The sequence below is a fragment of the Ursus maritimus genome, unplaced genomic scaffold, assembly GCF_017311325.1.
Source record: "Ursus maritimus isolate PB19 unplaced genomic scaffold, ASM1731132v1 scaffold_19, whole genome shotgun sequence".
Classification (NCBI taxonomy): Eukaryota; Metazoa; Chordata; class Mammalia; order Carnivora; family Ursidae; genus Ursus; species Ursus maritimus.
In genome coordinates, this window is record NW_024424341.1 from 41,266,166 (window position 1) to 41,285,690 (window position 19,525).

General features: G+C 48.5%; 1 protein-coding gene across 4 annotated transcripts in view; it reads left to right on the top strand.

The window, feature by feature from the left end:
• SMIM17 (small integral membrane protein 17) overlaps nt 1-19,525 on the top strand; it is a 61,004-nt gene that overhangs the window by 34,090 nt on the left and 7,389 nt on the right. For 3 of the 4 annotated variants that reach the window (XM_040633769.1, XM_040633772.1, XM_040633770.1), the window contains exon 4: nt 5,366-5,436. The exons of the other annotated variant lie outside the window; for it this stretch is intronic. The gene's annotated coding sequence lies outside the window, so the exon portion shown is untranslated. The remainder of the gene's footprint in view (nt 1-5,365; nt 5,437-19,525) is intronic. 4 annotated transcript variants of the gene reach the window in all.

Genomic DNA, 19,525 nt, shown 5'->3' on the forward strand with positions numbered 1-19,525 from the left:
CCCCCCCCCCCCCCCCCCCCGCGCTCCAAGATGCCTCCGCATGGGAGGAGGCCGAGGGGAGGAGGATGGAGGAGTGGGGATGGGAATGGGGGAGGAGCTTGGAGGGAGAGAGTGGAGAAACGGAGGGGAAGGGCTTGGAGGAAGGAGGGTAGAAGGGAGGAGGATGGGGGGATGAGGGGAGGGCCTTGGAGGAGGGCAGGAGGGCAGAGGACAGGGAGGAGAAGCGGGAGGGGCTTGGATGAAGGAGTGGGGAGAAATGGGCGGGGAAGAACTTGGAGGGAGGAGAAGGGGAGGAGCTTTGAGAAAGAGGAGGAGGAAGGAGGAAAGGGAGGAGAGTTAGGGAGGGGCTTGGATGGAGGAGTGGCAGGAGAGGAGGGGAATGGCTTGGAAGGAGGAGGGAGAAGGAAAGGAAGGGGCTCGGAGGGAACGGGGGTGGAGGGAGGTGAGAAGGGAGGAAGATAGGGAGAGGAGGCGGGGAGGGGAGAGAGGGGGGAGTGGAGAAGGGAGCCGGGGCGGGGCTTAGAGGGAGAAGTGGGGAGGAGTGGGAAAGAGAGGAGGGGCAGTGCAGAAAGGAGGGGAAAGTGAATAGAGGTGGAAACAGGAGGAAAGGTACGTAGGATCGTAGGATCGGGGGAAAGAGGAGAGGAGGGTAGGGAGCGTAGGAAGACGGACGATGAGAAAGGAGGGAGTGGCAGGAAAGGCCAGGATAGGACAGCTGTAGGAAAGCAGAGAGGGGAGGGGAGGTGGAGTAAGAGGGAGGAGGAGCGAGGGGAGGGGCAAGGGGGAGGAAGTGGGAGGAGAGGAATGGGAGGGAAGAGAGGGCAAGAGGCGATGGAAAGGCCGCGGGAAAGGGGGCTGGTGAGGAGCTAGGGGAGAGGAGGAGGTGAGAGGGGTGGGGAAGCAGGGGAGGAGGGGGGGAGGGGGTAAGAGGAAGATGAAGGAATGAAGAAGGGAAGGAAGAGGAACAGTCTCAACAGTACTGAAAAAAACAAGGAGGTGATGGGTTAGAACTGGGCGGGAGCAGGATCTCTGACCCCAGGTGTGCCTGGGTTCAAATTCCGGCCATGTGTCGTTGGACCTCTGAGCCTTGGTTTTCTCGCCTGTAAGGAGGTTGGGAGTAAGGGAACCTACCTGTAGGGTTGCTGTGTGGGTTACACGAGTTGATTCCCGCGGCGTTCTTAGGAGCTCTGCAGAGGACCCGCTAACGCCGTCCAGCAGACCTTTATGCGCGGGTGGAAATGCGCTCTCTCCGCGCGGTCCGAGCTGGTAGCCACCGGCTACAGCGGGCTGTTGAGCACTTGAAGTGTGGCCAGTGCGGCCACCGAACTGAATTTGTAGCTGTGTCGTATTTTAATTAATATAAAGTTTCATAGTTCTATGTGGCTACTGGCTGCCACAGTCAACGGTGCAGCTCTAACGTCTTAGCAATTTTTATTGTATATACTCAGCTTCTGTTGCATTCTCTAAGTTTGATGGGTCCTCTTTAAAACCCCACAGCAGCAGCACTAACAACAAGACCGCACTTGTTGGTATTTATTAAGTGGCAGGGACTGTTGTAAGCACTTGGCGTGGATTCATCCGTTGGATCCTCACCACGTAGCTCCGGGGTGTGCCTCTTGCCGCATATCTGGGTGACCTTACTACTACCATCACTTATTGAGTGCGTGCTGTGTGTCAGGCCCCGGAGAGACTCTGGACGCCCACATATGCCCTTTAACTGCAGGAGGCGGCGGCTTAGGTGTACTGAATTTGCCGAAGGCCACAGGACAGGGTCAGCAAGATGCGGGGTAGCATGTGCTTGTGTTTTTGTCTCTACTTGGATCTAAGCTCGAAAATTCTGGAACTCACAGAGAACGGATGGGCAGAGCAGAATTCACCTGCCCTGCATGTTCTGCCTCCCGCCCCAGGGGCACTACCTCTTCCCAGGAGCTGAGTTGTTATTGTTGCTGCTGCTGCTGTTGTTGTTATTGTTGTTTTCTTTTGGTTTTCATTGTTCCTTTCTCTTCTCTGCCCCCTGCCTGCCTTTCCATTTTCCTTTTAATTTTTTTCTCGTTTTGGGTATTAAAAATGGCACACATTTTTTTGCTGCACCTGCTATCAAGAATTAGACATTGTTCTCTCAGTCCTTGAATCTGTGCTGTCTGCGTGGCTTGCTTTGACCGATAAAACGTGGCAGAAATGATGCCGTAGGATTTTGCAAGTTCGATCTTCTGATTCTGTGTGTGTGTGTGTGTTTTTCCCCCCACGCCACCAAGCAACTCTCTGACACTAGCTGGGTGTTGGAGACCCTATCTACCCAGAGGAGGTATCAGTCTGAAATAGCTAACTGGTACACCTTCCCAAAGTAATTTCCTGTTGGCACTCCCACCACCAATGTATACAAATGCCTGTCTTAGTTACTGCCCCGCCCATCATGGGCATTGCCCCTGAGCTCCTGAATTTTGGAATCTTAACTACATGGAAGAGGGTCAAAGTGTATGTGTGTGTTTGGGGGGATGGAGACTGATTATTGTCCCCCAATATCTTGTCTCGACTTCTTCCACAGTGCTAGAACCCCTGTTTTAGCTGCATTTCCCAGGCTCCCTTGCAGCTAGGTGTGGCCTTGTGACTAGGTTCTGCCCATCCGTGGAGGTGTCTCTGGTGGCCCCAAGTGAGAGCTTTGAGGCAGTGCACTGCTGCATTCAAATTCTGAGCTTGCCACTCCCTTGTTAGGGAACCTTGGGAAAGTGACTTCTTTTCTCTACAGCTTAGTTTTTTCATCTGTACAGTGGGGAGAAGGGATAGTATCTACCTTATATTGCTGTTGTGAAGGACAAATGGAGTCTTACGGTAAAACATTTAGAGCAGTTCTTGGTACATAGTCTGTCTTCCGTGTGGTCATTATTATTATAATAATTTTATTATCACCTCCTAAAGTTGAGGTTTAAGTGCCACCCTGCTCCATGTCTGTTATCAGAACAAGTCTCCCTAGGTTTGTTGGTCTCCCAAGACCAGGGAGAAATATTGGGAGGGGATTCTATCCGTCCATCTACCCCCATTCACCCCCACCAGCACCGCCACTCAGGGGTGGGGGTCAATGGATTTTCCATTTCCTTCATCATGGATACTCACTCGCCCTGTAAATATTTCCCAAAGCACGAACACTCATAGGAGGAATCTTTTGCCCAAGTTTCTTTGAAGAACTGCCTATGGGGATGGGGATGTTTATTTAAAGGAGATCACCTGCCTCACAGAGGGGGTGAGAGGTGGGAAAGAGGTGGAGGAGAAGAAGAAGGAGGTGTGAAGCTGCCATTTTTTCACTGCCGAATTTAATGTCGCACAGGGAGGTTGGTGTGAGCAGAGGTGTGTGGGAAGGGGAAGGAGATACTGGGGTCAAGAAGGAGCCTGAGTTGCTTTTTTCTTCTTTCCCCCTTAGCAGTGGGAGAGAGGCCATCTAAGGAATAAGACAGTGGATGCCTAATATAGAAAAATACTTTGATTTCCTGCATCTGCTGATAGGCAGGAACCTCAGGGACAAGAGGCTTCGGGGTGAGCTGGGAGTCATTCCTTCCAGAAGTATCTGAGCACCTCTTCCATGCTAGACCCTGTTCTAGGAGCTGGGGGTCCAGCAGTGAGCAAACCAAGGCCCCTTGTCTTATGGGGCCGCAAGTGCTAATTTCTGAGCGCGATCAGAGGTAATAAGGCGGCGAGCGAGGGGAGGCTGCTTCAGCTTTGGAGTCAGGGAGGACCTCTCTGAGACGATGACATTTGAGCAGAGCCCTGATGAGCAAATATGCAGAGTAGTAGCAGGATTTCTGTACAGGTTATCAATCTATTGAGATGCTTCTGTGAAAGTTGGTACACAGTTGATGGGAAGCGCCTGATCCTTCTGCCTTGTCCCGTCTGCACATCGCCAAAAGGGTGCTAGCTGCCGGTGATTAAAATACTTCGACTGGCTCCCACTGCTGAGCAGGTTGCTGATGTATTGAAATTCTTCAGCAGGGGAGACAGAACAGAACCTACCCTACCTTACCTGCTGCTGGGACCCTCATGTTCCTTTCAGAAAAGCAACGGTGAGATTATACAAGCCTACAAGGTAGTATAGAAAATAAGACGGCGTGCCTCCCGTGTATTTACCACACAGATTTCTTTTTTAGCACGTAGGGACACGACTTTTATTTTAAAAAGTAGGTTTTTTTTTTAAAGATTTTATTTATTTATTTGACAGAGATAGAGACAGCCAGCGAGAGAGGGAACACAAGAAGGGGGAGTGGGAGAGGAAGAAGCAGGCTCACAGCGGAGGAGCCTGATGTGGGGCTCGATCCCATAATGCCAGGATCACGCCCTGAGCCGAAGGCAGACGCTTAACCGCTGTGCCACCCAGGCGCCCCTAAAAAGTAGTTTTTAAAAAAGATTTATTTATTTTAAGAGAGAGAGAGAGAATGAGCAGGGCAGAGGGGAGAGAGAGCGAGAAAGAGTCCTAAGGAGACTCTGGGCTGAGCACAGAGCCCGACTTAAAAAGTAGTTTTAAGCCACCATACATCTCATGTCAACATTGTGTCCAGTTTTTTTTTCATTTTATCCTAATCCTGTAACATTTACCTACTTTTGTACTTTATTTCTCATTATTCGCTTAAGAGCTTATTTGATACAAAACTCAAAGGGGATGAAAGGATATATGACAAAAAAGCAAGGTTCTCTCTGTCTTCCAACACTGGGTTCTCTTCTGGAAACCCTTATTTGACAGCCTTCAAGAGATGTTGTCCATGCACATACACCCCCCCCCCCATCTCATCGGATCCTAACAGGGCCATCGGATTCCCTAACAGGGAATCAAATGGTAGGACTGTCTTTCCCTTAGCTGGTGGTCTACATCTGAGGGAGGGTTTCCACGGCAATCAACCATCTCTCACAGATGGAAAGAAAAGACAGGTTGGTTGCCCAAGAATGGATCCGGGATCCTCTCTGGGGGAAGAGGACCGCTGTGGAGACCCAGAACAAAGACCGAACAAAGTAGACACAGCCAGCCGTGCCCCAGCCCCCTCCCCTCAGGAATGGACAATCCTGGGGGTGAGACTGGGGAGGGGAGGCGCCTCAGCTGGTGTTGAAGAACCTCCAGAAATAGTCTGCCCCACGGAGCAGGACGGGAAGGCTCTAGAGCCAGTCTCTCAGGTCTGAATCACAAGTCTGCGATTTACTGGCTGTGTAAAAACCCAGCCAGGTCACTCGGTTTAGTAGCTACTGGAAGGTGTTGGGAATCAGGGGTGAGCAAGAGCATTCACGTCCCATCTCTTGGAGGGGGAACTCACCTTCTCCAAGTCCCTTTTTAAGTAGTATTATTTTATTTCTGGACAGTTAATAAGTAAACACATTTTCTTTGTCAAAGGTCAAAACATATTGATAAAGCAAGACTTCCTGCTGATCTCACTTCGTCAGCCCGAGCCCTCTGCTCTAGAGGTGAGTAACTGGTGGATTTGGGGTGCACTGGGAGGGTGCTTTTCCTTCTCATGTACATATGTGTCTGCGCCCATAGAAAGAGAGCAATTTTTGTGCGCATATCCGGGAATGCATCGATTCCGAGCTGCACTTTCCTTATTACTAGAACAAGCCTGGCTAATATTACCCATCCCATAATAACAATACGAGAAATATATAGGTCTTTACTATGATATATACATGATTATTACTAATAAGTTGTAATAATTAAATCTATGTATCATATTTCTTTGATGCTAGGGTGCACTTTTTTTTTTTACATTCTTATATCTCTGACTTTGAAATATGCCTTCATATTGTCAGTATCTTTGGCTTTTAGGATTTTAACTTTTTATGTTATAAGCAATACATGTGGAAGCAAAACTGTCACATTCACAGTGTATATACCATAGTCAGGAAGAAAAATTTTAGTTTGCACCCTGAGATTAACCAAATATAACAGGGCCTCCCTTCTAGTGGTGATCCCCAAATAATGAAACACTTCTTGTAAACCTGTAATCCGTGGTAAAAACCTTAATCCCTGAATTTTGCCATGCTGAGACTTGAAGATTGGTCTTCTGGCTGTGATCCTTATTTAAGAAAACTGCTGGCTTTTCATCATCAATGAACAAATGTAACCCGATAAACTTGGTAATCTTCTGAGCCTTTTCTCTTAAATGCCAGTCGTGTTTTAAATCTGCCAAGCCTTTACGTACACATCTATGCATCCGTAGAAAATATCCGACGTTGCTTTATATGTTGTTGGGTTTTTGTAGGAGTGATGTCAGACTGCATCTGTGGCTTTGCAGCTTGCTTTTTTCCATGCAATGATGCGTCTTCACGCTTTTTCCACATCAGTCCCCAAAGATCTATTTTGTTCTGTAAAATGAGGGTAAGAACCTTACCTAACTGCCAGCATGAAAGAAGGCACGTATTTCTCTAAGCAGACTTGGCAGCTCTGCCATTTTTCTGTTTCACCCCAGACCCTCTGCCCCCAACAAGTGACTAAATGCTTCAAGGTTTTAGGCAACTAGGTGAATTTTCTCACTTCAGTCATTCGTCTTTTCCTCTGCAGAATAAACTGAAGAATTCTCAGTAGTAGCGAAATAAGAAGGTCTTTGATGACAGATTGCCCTGGGTTAAATCCTGGCTGTTTACAAGTTGAATGTGGGCTTTTTCCAAGAGATCTGAGGCTCCCAAAAGACCACTCTCTGGAAATAACCTTAATGTCTGCTAGTTGGGGGAAAAACCACCATAACTAAATGCAGCCCCACATAGTGGGATTAATTCCCTGTAGTTGTTTAAAATTTTTTTAAAATTTTTATTTATTTATTTGCCAGAGAGAGAGAGAGAGTGAGCGAGCATGAGCGGGGGGAGGAGCAGAGGGAGAAGTAGGCTCCCCATTGAGCCCAAAACCTGCTGTGGGGCTCAATCCCAGGACCTGAGCCAAAGGCAGACGCTTAACTGACTGAGCCACCCAGGCATCCCTCCCTGTAGTTGTTTAAAAGGATAAGTAGATTCTTTTCTTTGTGGGATGATCTTTGCCGACAGGATTCCTTGCTCGATGCCACAGCCCTGTCTTCTGGGCTGCACTCAAGGAACCAGAGTGGGGAACAACAGATCAACTGCCCATGGAATGGTCTCATGGCAGAGTTTTGCTCAGTAAGGACTCCTTGATCTTAGATGACTCAACTGTGCAGACCATGGGCTGCATCCAGCCCACCGATGTGTTGGTTCAGTTCCCTCATCTTCTTTTTAATTTAATGAGTTGCCGTGATTAAGATATTGGCATATTTTATGTTTACAAACATCACTTTCCATTCACTCAACCCTATAAAAATAATTCATAAAACTTCCAGAATGTGTCAAACAATGTTCTAAGTGCTAGAGGCTCAGGGATGAATTAGAAACGCACAGTCCCTACCATCATGGAGTCTACATTCTAGAAAGTGGGGCACATAATGTAATGAGCTCTAGCTTCTTTAGATAATTTGCAATATCAAAACCCACCAGGCCAACAACTCCATGTGAAGATAGAAAAGTAGGTAAGAGTCAGACCTCAGTGACTCTAGCTAATCAAAGAGTTCATAGCAAAGGCTCAAACCTTTCTGCCTCTTGAAAAGTGTGGCAATCATACTCTTAGGGGATGGGGATATGCCTGAGGCATCCTGGATGTACCCTGCAATGGCCAGCACACAGGGTGCTTTATGAATGTCTGTCTCTTGAGTGATAGCAGCAGCTGTGGCTTCCCTGGTGACCAGATCTTTGGTAAAAACAAACATATTCATTCCTTCATTCATTCATTCATCCCACAGTAGTTGGATTTTTATGCCAGGGGCTCATTCTTGAAGACCTTGGACAATTCAAAACTCACATAATTCAAGACTAATCCTAACAAAAGTGGTTGGCATGTCTGTTCACTAGCAAAAGTGATAGCCTAATAACAAGGATAGTTTACAATGTACACAACTGGTCATATTCAAAAGTACGGATTTTTTTTAGGAACTTAAAATTTTTAAGGCTTCTTCTCATTTCAAAAAATGCCCCCAATGCTCATGATTTCAAATGTTTATAATTCAGGTTAGCATAAAATATAGCCAAGCTGTATTTATATAAATCTACAATAACATCCTTCTTGTGACCGCACCTCATAACATAAAAACTAGGATCTTACCAATAACTCACATATACTTACATAGCACTCCCATTTCCCCCCAGCCCAAGGTAATTGTCATCCTGAATCCGGGGTACTTTCCCCTTGGTTTCCTTTTTGGACATTTTCCCCTGAGTGATGCTCTGGAAACTCTGTGTTAATAATTCCAGTCAGGTTGTAGTTGGGCCCTGCTGCCTTAAGAGCCAAATTTGCCTCTTAAAATGACTCTGCAGTTTTCTCCCTCATCTGTTTTCATCCCGTGCTCCCCACAGTCGAGAGACCTTTGTTTCCAGGCAACAGCAGGGCTTTCCCCAGGCAGACGGGTTCTTTGAAAAAGAAAGAGGAGAGAGGGTGAGGTTGGCAAGAGGGGGAAATGGGGGGGGGAGAAGGAGGGAGGGAGAGAGGGATGGAGAGGGAGAGAGAGACGGAGAGAGAGAGGGAGACAGAGATAGAGGCAGAGAGAAAGAGGGAGGGAAAGAGAGACAGAGGCAGAGAGAGGGAGGGAGGGAGAGAGATACATGGAAAGAGACAGAGATAGAGGCAGAGAGAGAGAGAGAGGTAGGGAGAGAGAGGCAGAGCGAGACATAGAGAGAGACAGTGAGAGATAGAGAGGGAGAGAGAGGCAGAGAGAGAGGGAGGGACAGAGAGAGACACACATACACGCAGACACAGAGATAGAGGCAGAGAGAGGAAGGGAGGGAGACAGAAACAGAGAGGCAGAGAGAGACAGAGATAGAGGCAGACAGAGAGACATAGACAGAGAGACAGTGTGAGGGAGAGGGAGAGAAAGAGGGAGGGAGAGGGAGAGAGACAGAGGCAGAGAGACAGAGAAGAGAGAGAGAGGGAGAGGGAGAGAGAGCGAGAGCCCTCTCCAGCTAGTACGCCTAGAGATTCAGCACCACGGACAGCTCAGCCTGACCGGTTCAGCACCGCGGACAGTGTCCAGGAGCCCGCTTCTGCCGCTGGCTCTGCTAGATACATGCGCTTTTCTTCTCTCTGTTTCCTTCCTTCCTTCCTTCTCCCTTCCCCCCTTCCTTCCTTCCCCCCTTCCTTCCCCCCTTCCCTTCCCTTCCCTCTTTCCTTCGATTTTATTTCTGGGGCGCTGGGTGGCTCAGTTGGTTAAGTGTCTGCCTTTGGCTCAGGTCTTGATCCTGGAGTTCCGGGATTGAGGCCCATATCGGGCTCCCTGCTCAACGGGAGTCTGCTTCTCCCTCTGCCCTTCACTGTGCTCGTGTTCTCTCTCCCTCTCTCTCTCTCTCAAGGAAATAAAATCCTAAAGATTTATTAGGAGCAGGGGCAGAGGGAGAGGGACAAGCAGACTCCCCGCTGAGCAAGGAGCCTGATGCACGGGGCTCGATCCCAGGACCCTGGGATCATGACCTGAGCCGAAGGCAGACGCTTAACCGACTGAGCCACCCAGGCGCCCCTGCACGTGCTCTTCTGAGCATTCCTGGGCCCACTCCACAACCATCATCCTCAGAGTTTCTGAACGCTGATAGCTTGGTAACCCAGGTTCTCCTGGTGTTAACCTCAAAAACACAGGCATCTAATACTTAACTTGCCTCAAAGAGGGTATTCTGAATTTTCTCACAGACAAAAAAAAAAGTGGGTCTTCCTTACTGCATTCACTCTAGGGCACTTTGCTCAGGCTCAAAGTTCAAAAGTCTTCCTTCATTCCTTCCTTTCTCCTACCTCTCACATACCGTCCATCAGGGAGTCCTCTCAGCTCCATATCTAGAGTGTATCCTGAATCTGCCCACTGCTTTCCACCTCTACTGCCTCCACATCACTCCAGGCCACCATCATGTTTTTCTTGGTTTATTCCAACAGCCTCCTAACTGATCTTCCCAGTTTACCTCTTGCCCCTTCTAGAGTTTCCCCCACACAACAGTTTCAGTCATGCCTTGAAAATGTAAATTGATTATATCACACCCTTCCTCAATGTCCTTCCGTAGTTTCCCAGTGCACCTACAATAACATCCAAAGATGTTGCTGTGGCTTTCAAGACCCTGGATGGCTCTCTGATCCTATCTCCATTACTCTCTCCCTTGCCCAACCACTCTGGTCACACTGGCCTTCTTGTTGTTCCTCAGGGCCTTTGCACCTGCTGTTCTTTCTGCCATGAATTCTTGCATCACTGGCTCCTTTTCACCTTTTGGGTCTTATCTCAAAATGCCACCTTTTCAAAGCGACCTCCCCTGACCACTCCTGTCTAAAGTGGCCTCACAGTTACTATCATGTTGATCTGTTTCATGTAATTCATAGAATTAACACAAACTATATTTTGTTCTATATTTATTGGTTTACTTGTCTGTTTCATTTCACTAGAAGGTAAACTCCATTAAGCCAAGACTTCAGCTATCTTGGCACCCAGACCAGCATCTGCAACATAACAGCTGTTTAATAAATATTTGTTGAATTGCTGAGTGAGTGAGTAAGTGAGTGAATGAACACCTAGCATTAATTTGTCTTTTCCCGCTACTCATGGAGCCCCAAAGAGATGTCAACAGCACTCAACTCCTGGTATAGAAGAGCCGTCATAGGTACTGCTCCAGGCTTTGAGAGCTGTGTTGCTAGTCCCCAAGACCACCCCATGGTTTGATGATTCACTAGCAGGACTCACAGAACTCCTCATATAGGCACACTCCAGATGATGATTTATTACAGCGAAAGGGTATAAAGCACAGTCAGCAAAGGGAAACAGCTCATGCACATAACACATCTTCACCTTTCCCATGGCCTCATGGTGATCAGTGTTTACTTCTTCACCCCTTGACCTGCCATAAAGAGTGAGGATGTGTCACAGCTAGGGTGATGGTGAATTGGGGCCGATAATTCAATCTACCACATCAAGTGGCAGCTTCTAGTTATGATTTATTTATTTTTATTTTATTTCCATTTTTTCATTACGAAGCATGAAACCAGCTTTCCACTTGTAAAGTGCTGCAAACTTTCCTTTTAAGGGTCACTTTAAAGAAAGATAGAAAGTGCCTTTATTTAAAATAAAATTACTACTTACTAATAGACGGATGTTATACAGAAATGGAAGCAGTCATAAGGTGATTTCCATTTATGCAGAGACGTGGCATAGATTGAGAAAGGGAAATGTGAGAGACTGAAGAAAGGTCAGAGGAAGACATAGAGTAGGCTTCTAGACACTCTGTCTGCTCTGGGGAAGGAGTCATTTCCTAAGAAGTCATTTAGTAGCCTCCCCCCCACCTCTGACCCTGCGGAAACCCCTCAAACTTGAGTCTGTTTCAAAAACGACCCTTAATTATCTGAACTGTCAGGATCACACCTGGAATTTCCCCCTTATGGAGAACCTGGTGTTCAGTCTTTGTGTTCAGTAATAATGACTCAGTCTGTATGAGGTGCGTGTATTAACTCTGATGTTCATGATAACCCTGTGAGGTAGGATCTGTTATTGTCCTTATTTCACCAATAAGGAAACCGAGGCCCAATTAATTCACTTCCCAAAGTTACATAGCTGATGTGCAGTGGATCTGGCTCTGAGGCCAACCTCTCAAGCCCCTCAAAGGCTCCATGAGCTGGGCAGCTCCCTAGTACCCTGCACTGAATGTCCTATTATCAGAGGAAATAGTCAGGGGTGAGTGAGGAGGCTCACTCTCAATCTGTCTCTCCTCTGTTCACACTGAACTATGCTCAGAATGGCTGGAAGCTCATCGCCTAAACTTCTAAAGGAAGAACTTCCGGGTGCCTGGGTGGCTCCGTCGGTTAAGGGTCTGCCTTCGGCCCAGGTCATGATCTCTGGGTCTTGGGATCAGTCCCACATTGGGCTCCCTGCTCAGTGGGGAGTCTGCTTCTTCCTCTCCCTCTGCCCCTCCACCCACTGCTTGTGCTCTTTCTCTCCCTCTCCCATCCTCTCTCTTTCTCAAATAAATAAATAAATCTTAAAAAGCAAGCAAGCAAGCTTCCCCTCCCAATTATGTGACATATATGGAAACACCTAAGAAAACCAATCTCAGTCCCCCCATATTCTTGTCACATGTCCTCTGGACAAGTCGTGTAACTCCTTCACGCCTTAGTTCCCTTCTCTGCTAAATGGGGACAGTAATACCATACGTACCGCTCGGGGTCATTGAATGAAATGAAATAACGTACACGTACGTGATGCCTTTGCTCATCAGATCGGTTAGCTAAATGACAGTTATTTCGACTGTTTTTCTGGGAGACCAGGATTATTCAATTGTCTATCCATTTGGAAAAGAAAGTAGATCTTACTTCACACTATTAAAAAAAAAAAAAACCCAGAAGGTGCAACAAACTGAACGAAAACAAGACTGCAAAGTATGAGGTTGTGGAGGAAAAGTGTGTTTATGAGAGTAGAAAAAAATGGATAGCTTGAACTTTATCGAAATCCAAAACTTTAGGCACTGTGTAAGCAAAGTGAAAAGATAAGTGACAGGCCAGGAAAAAATATCTGCTACGGACAGAGGAACAGGCAAAGGATCAGGATCCAGAATATGTAAAGAGAGCCTATGAGTCAAGAAACAAAAGCTGTACAAACAAACAGAATAAGGCAGGGAGGGTATAAACAAGCAATTCACAAACAAGATAAACCTGGTCAACAAACACGTAATGAAATGAAATGAAAATAAGACCACAAAGAGGGACCACTTTTTCTTCCCACCTATGGCTTTATAAAAAATCTAAAAGTTTGGTGTAGCTTCCACGTAGGAGTTTGGCAGGTAGTGATTACATTCTAAAACGTGAACAACAGTGCTAATAGTAGCAACAGTTAGGCACTGTTCTAAGCACATTACAAGACTGGCTTCTTTTTTACCTTAACAGCAATCCTGAGAGGTGGTAAGCAGAATGGGAAACCGAGGCACAGAGATGCTAAGTGACACAGCCAAGGACATACTAGTAGCAAATGTCAGAGTCAGCCTCTGACCCCAGGCGGCCTGGCCTCAGGAGCCCAGGGGTTGCCACACCGTTGCCCCAACTCCTTCCTCCTCCCCCCACCCTGACCCGGGTTTGCGGAATAGAGATCACCAAGGATCCGAGAAAGTTGTTGGCCTTGGCGCGCATCCGCAGCTGGGGAAGTTGGGCAAACCTCCGTGCGCGTCAGCGGGGGATGTATGGCTCATCCCACTGTGGCCGACCCATCGCGGGCACAGCACCACACCTCCAGCAACCTCCCCGCAGCCACGTCGTCCCTGTTGTGGCACCTCCGCTCCTTTCTCCCTACCCCGCTGCAGGCTCCGGCTCCCGGGAGGGGAGAGGGGAGGTGGCGAGAAAGCCGCCCACTCTTCCCAACTCCCCCAAGTCCTCCACCCCCACCCCCGCGGCCTCCGCGACTGCGCAGCCGCAGTCGCTGCGCCTCCAGCTCCGCGGTGCCGGGACTGGGTCTGGTTGGGGAGGGTGAGTCCTTCGAGGGACCCCACGGACGGGAGGTGGGGCTGCGGAAAGGGGCTGGGGGCGCGGGAGCGGGCGGCGACCTGGGAAGCGCGCCTGTGAATGTGTGCCAGCGCGTTTAAGGGTGGGATCGGAGGCATTCCAAGGGTGCGGATCCGGGGAGGGGTCTCCCACTCCATCTGCTGGGAGAGGGCTGGGCTGGGTCAGGGTCCGGTCTGCTCCTCCGCCCAGAGCGGACTGCCCAGCCGCGGGTACACTGCAGTTGAATTTCGGCCTCCGCGCCAGGAGGGGAATGACCCTGCATTGCGCGCCCTCGTGGGTCGCTGAGTGCACGTGCGCCCGGGTCTCGCGGGGGGTCTCAGCATCTGTGTCCGCCCTCCGGGTGCGTTTAGCACGCTGAGTCTGTGTGCCCTCCGCGTGCACACCTGCGCATGTGTGCGTTGTGTGTCTGGGCGCGCGCGGACCTCCCTGCGGCTGCCGGGCGCACTGGCGCGGGCGTCTGACACGTTTGCATCCCCTCCCAGCTCCGATTAGCTGTGTGGCTTTGACCGAGGACCTTCTCCGTCTGTAGAATGGGCGGAACAGTATCTGCAGCGGAGAAAAATGGCGAGGATTACATTAGGAAAAGGTTGCGGCGTGCGCCCCGGGGACTGACGCACTGGCGCGCTCCCGGGAACGGCGGGGGCCAGTGTTACTGCTGCGGTTGTGGTGGCCCGTTGTTGCAACCCCAACTCCCTCCTTTCTTCGGGATGACCAGTTTGCTATTTCGCGAGAACACGGAGGCCGTTAGGTGTGAATTCCTTCACACGCACACCCCTGCCGCCCCCTGCAGAGTGCTCTCTGTCCCTCCCCTCCGCCCTTCTCCATCCAGCCGGATCCAGCCTCTCCTGACCTGGACCCCCAGGCTCTTGTCTTTTCCGTCGGTCACTTCTTTCCCCTCAGTCTAAACACACAATTATAGCTCATGTTAAAAACAAAACAGGACCCCCTGCTTGTGCTCTCTCACGAACTTTTCCATCAAGACCAACATTTTTTTTTTCCTTGGAAAATGTTGTTTATACTTACGGCCTCCTCTCCCCGCCGTCTACATACACCCCAGCGCACAACGAAATTGCAAACTGGTGGCGCGACAACCTGCCCTGTTTGGCTTGCTGGCATGTGTCTTCCTTTTAAACATCTGAAAGTATTTTAAAATGTGGAAGATGTAATCTAAAACTATAGATTTACAGTGTTTTCTTGAGAAACCAGAAGATAGGAGACCCTGGGCCCACGTTTTCGCTGGACAAGTATTAGTTGGGCTTCTTCAGACAGGGTTGGGATCTCTCCTTTGCCACAGTCCCCACCACTCCCTTTCACCTCTGCCCCATTCCAGGCATCATTTGGCATTTACTCACGTTTTCCTTACAATAGAGAAGTATTTCTCTGGACCCGTATTTCATTTTCACTTTCAAACAGTTATGTAAAAGCAGGGGAGGGACATCTTTATCTTTTTAGTCTATCCGTTTGTGTTATCTGCCCAACATCCTGGAGGTTGAACCTTGCTGCTGGCGTTTCTTTCTGCTGCAACACCATGTCTGCTGCTCTGTTCCTTCCTCTCTGCTCGCTGTCCCCCTGCTGTGGGACATGCGAGCCACTGAAGGTGTCGAGTTCACCCGCACATCACCAGTACTCAGCCCAGGTCTCGCACAAAGTTCTGGCTGAGAAATGCGTTGAAGAAGTCATTTACATTCAAGAGTTCTTGGGTGACAAGTGTTAACGGGGTCCCACAGGAAGTGATGTCTCAGCTCAGCCTTGTGGTGTGGGCATGGTTTCTAGAAGCCAACATGGAAGGGCAAGGACGAGCCAGGCGGAGGAAAAGCCTGTGTGTGCCTCCACTCGTCATGTACTCACTGTGTATGACGTCTCCTTCCGTCTCAGCAGAAACCTCACAACGACTCTGTGAGGTAGCCGCCGTTTCTATCGACACCCTCACTTTACAGATGAGCACGTTGAAATTGGAGAATTTAAGTGGCCTGTCTAGGGTCACACAGCGAGTGCGTGGCAGAGCCGAAAATTCACGCCCTGCCAGGCTGGCAGCCGTGAGCATCCTGTTATCACCAGTCAGCCTTCCCCCACCCTCGACTGTTCTTTCCTGCCAGCAACACCCACGCTACATTCCCCTACTCTTTTTCCTTTACATCCTTCCCTTGTTTCTCTTCTAGCATTTTTATTTAATCCCTGTGGTAGGCAGAAAGATGGTTCCCCAAAGATGTCCACGTCCTCATCCCCAGAACCTGAGGGAGCAATCACAGGGGTCCTTAAAAGTGGAAGAGTGGGGTGGGAGAGTCAGAATCACAGTGACACAGTGTGAGAAAGACGCCAATGGCCAATGCGGGCTTAACGATGGAGGAAGGAGCCTTGGAGCCAAGCAATGCAGGTGGCTTAAGATACTGGAAGAAGCAAGGAGATTGACTCTCCCAGAGCTTCCAGAAGGAACACAGCCCTGAGACACCTTGATATTACCCCAGTGAGATCCATTTCAGACTTCTGAGCTACAGATCATAAGTTTGCATTGTCTTAAGCCACCCGGTTTGTGGTAATTTGCTGCAGCAGGCATAGGAAACAAATGCGATATCTAAAGCGTCTTTTTAATGTCAGAACTTTGTGAACATTGATGTTGAAGATACCGCAGAACCAGGTTCAAACAACACAACAAAATACATACGATGTGCAACTCTCAAAACCAACATTTATTTACTTAGGTATCGAAACAAATGTGCAGCAAACAACAAATAAAGTTCTATGAGATTTAGACAGTTTGCATTTTATTTTCGTTTTCTGTTTTAGTGAGGTCTAAAACACACAGAGCAATGGCACGAAGTGTCCGGTTCAGTGAAGGGAGATTTCAGTGCATGTGTGCAAATGTCTTCACCCATGAGACCACTCCTCAGGTCAAGATATCGAACATCTCCAGCACCCCAGGAAAGTTCCCCTGCCCCTCCCCCTGTTCCCAGCCCACAACCAATAATTGATACCGACATCAGTTTCTTTGCCTGTACCTCACTTTTTTCAATGAATTAAATGACACATATGCTCTCCTTTGCGGCTGGCTTTTCTCACTCAGTTTGATACATATATTTTTAGATTCATCCGTGTTACTGCGTGTATCCTTTTTGTTTGTACCCTTTATTTCTGGGTAATACTCCATTATATGAATAAATTGTGGTTTGCTTATCCATTCTCTTATTGATAGACACCTGGGTTGTCTGTGAATATAAATAGCTGTGTTTTACGATATAGCTGATAGCAACATTCGAATACGAGTGTCTGTGTGGACAGGAGTTTTCCTTTCTCTTGAGTGAGTGTCTCGGAGTGAAATTGCATGTTCAGCTTTAGTAGGTGTTTGTCCAATAGTTTTCCAAGGGGTTGAGCCAACATACACTCCCACCAGGACCCCAGAGTCACCGCACTTTTAAAGTCTATCTCAATGAATTTTCAAAGGGAAACTTTGTTGTAAATGGAAAGCCACTATCCCCTCCCCCCACCTTTTTTTTTACAATATTGAGGGTAACCATGAAAATAAGCACCGGAAAGAAAACAATATCCTTACCTCCTTGCTGGGTACTTCCTCCGTCTGGGCAGGAAGCTGCTTGTTCTGTCTTTGAGAGAGGAGACGGAGGTGGGGAGGGTAGGAAGGCATATTAGCATCAAATGCAGACTTTCTCCCTCAGGCAATGGAACCACCTCACACCCATTAGAATGGCTACTGTCAAAAAACCCAGGGGCGCCTGGGTGGCTTGGTTGGTTAAGCATCGGCCTTTGGCTCTGGTCACGATCCCAGGGTCCTGGGATTGAGCCCCACGTTGGGCTCTCTGCTCAGCGGGGAGTCCGCTTCTCCCTCTGCCTGCTGCCTCTCCTGCTTGTGCTCTCTCTGTGTCAAATAAATAAATAAATACAATCTTAAAAAAACAACCAGAAAACAAGTATTGTTGAAGATATGGAGAAAAGGGATCCCTTGTGCACCGTTAGGAACGTGAATTGGTGTGGCTGCTGTGGAAAACAGTACAGAGGTTCCCGGAAAAACTACATGTAGAATTGCCCTACGACCCAGCAATTCCACTTCAGGGCATATACCCCAAAGAATTGGAAGTAGGATCTCAAAGAGACACTTGCACAACCATATTCATAGCAGCATTATTCACAATGGCTGCAGCATCGAATGGACAACCAAACGTGTGTTATTCAGCCTTAAAAAGGAGGGAACTTCTGACGCGTGCCGCACCACTGGTGACCTTGATGACATCACGCTGCGTGACATAGCGAGGCAGAAAGAGACAGATACTGTGTGATTCTACTTACGTAGGTAGCTAGGGTAGTCAGATTCATAGAGATAGAAAGTGGGATGTGGTGCCAGGGGCTCGGGAGGGGGCGGGAGTCGTCGTTTAGTGGGGACGGAGTCTCAGGTGTACAGGAGTCGGGAGGTTGGGTGGTGGTCGCGGCTGCACGACACTGTGAATGTGTTCAGTACCACCGAGCTGACACTGAGAAATGGTTAAGATGGTAAACTTTGTGTTATGTGTACTTTAACTCAGTTTTAAAAGTATTTAATTAGTTAATTATTTTATGTGAGAGAGAGAAAGAGTGGGGGGAGGAGCAGAGGCAGAGGGACAAGCAGACTCCCCGCTGAGCGCAGAGCCAGTCCCTGGCTGGATCCCAGGACCCTGATCGCGACCTGAGCCGAAATCAAGGGTCAGACGCTTACCCGACTGTGCCGCCCAGGCGCCCCTGACTTAATTTTTTAAAAAGAAATAAAAGAGGGTACCAAAGGGGGGGGAGCCTTGCGTCCTTGGGGTTCAGTTTTTTTTCGTCTCGGGTGTGTCTAGGACCAACTCCCGGCCTGTCCGGGACGAGGGAGAGTGTAGGGACTGTGGCGGTGGAGGCTCTGGGGCCATGTCAGGAGCCTGCCCTGCACCGCTGTGTGGGGCATTGAAAGTGTCCTGACCAGAGGGGGTCTTGAGAACCATGGAGCTGGTGGGATGGACTGGGGAGCGTGGTGAGGGAAGGGGATCGGTGTGGTCAATGGTGGAGTGGGCCAGCGGGGCAAGACTGGAACAGAGTGGGGGCAGCATTTTCTAAGACAAGAGCAGGTGTGCTTAGCAGTCCATTGGATGTGCGGTTGTGAAGAGAAGTGGACGGTGATGCTTGTGGACAATGGTGGGGCCCTGGTCAAGAACAGGGGACCCAGGAGGAAGGCTGTGTTGGGGGCTGGGGACGGAGGGCACAGGTGCCTCGGGAAATGCATTCAAATTTGGGTTTCGAGGGTTTGGGAGTTGCCCCGTCCGTAAGGAAGACCTACATGATGATTTGTAATGTAGAAGCAATGAACGCATTCTGCATATCCACAGCGTATGTGTTAGTTTCTGATATGAAAGCATTTCTGATCGACTCACGGGCACAGGGATAGCCCCGAGAGCCACATCTCCCCATTTTCCAGGTTCATAAATCATCGGTTGTTTCCTCTGACCCCCTTTTGTCTCTGTCTTTTTCCTTCACTGTAGAAGTATTTCATTTCATTTCTATTCTATTTATTTTTTAAAGTAGGTTCCACACCCAGTGTGGAGCCTGAACTCACAACCCTGAGACCAAGAGTTGGACGCCCTACCGACTGAGCCAGCCAGACACCCCCACAGAAGTATTTTAGAGCAGATCTCAGCCATCATGTCAGTGGACCCTTACACACTACAAAACCTCTAAAAAAATAAGATGGATATTTTCTCATCTGTCCATAAGACCATTTCCACACCCAACAGAAGCGATGAGAATGCTGTGACATCATCAAATACCCAGTCCATAATCAGTTTCCTTGAGTGTCTTCAAGAGGTATTTTTTTTTCACACCAGGTTTGACTCTGACTCCAAATATGGTCCCCACGTGCTTTTTGATCGTTCAGTCGCTAATGTCTCTTTAAATCTAGACTATATTCCCTGTGGTTTCTAAGTTGATATAACAATTTTTATTTGTACAAACCTAATTAAAGAAGAAAATGCTTTAAAAAGCCTT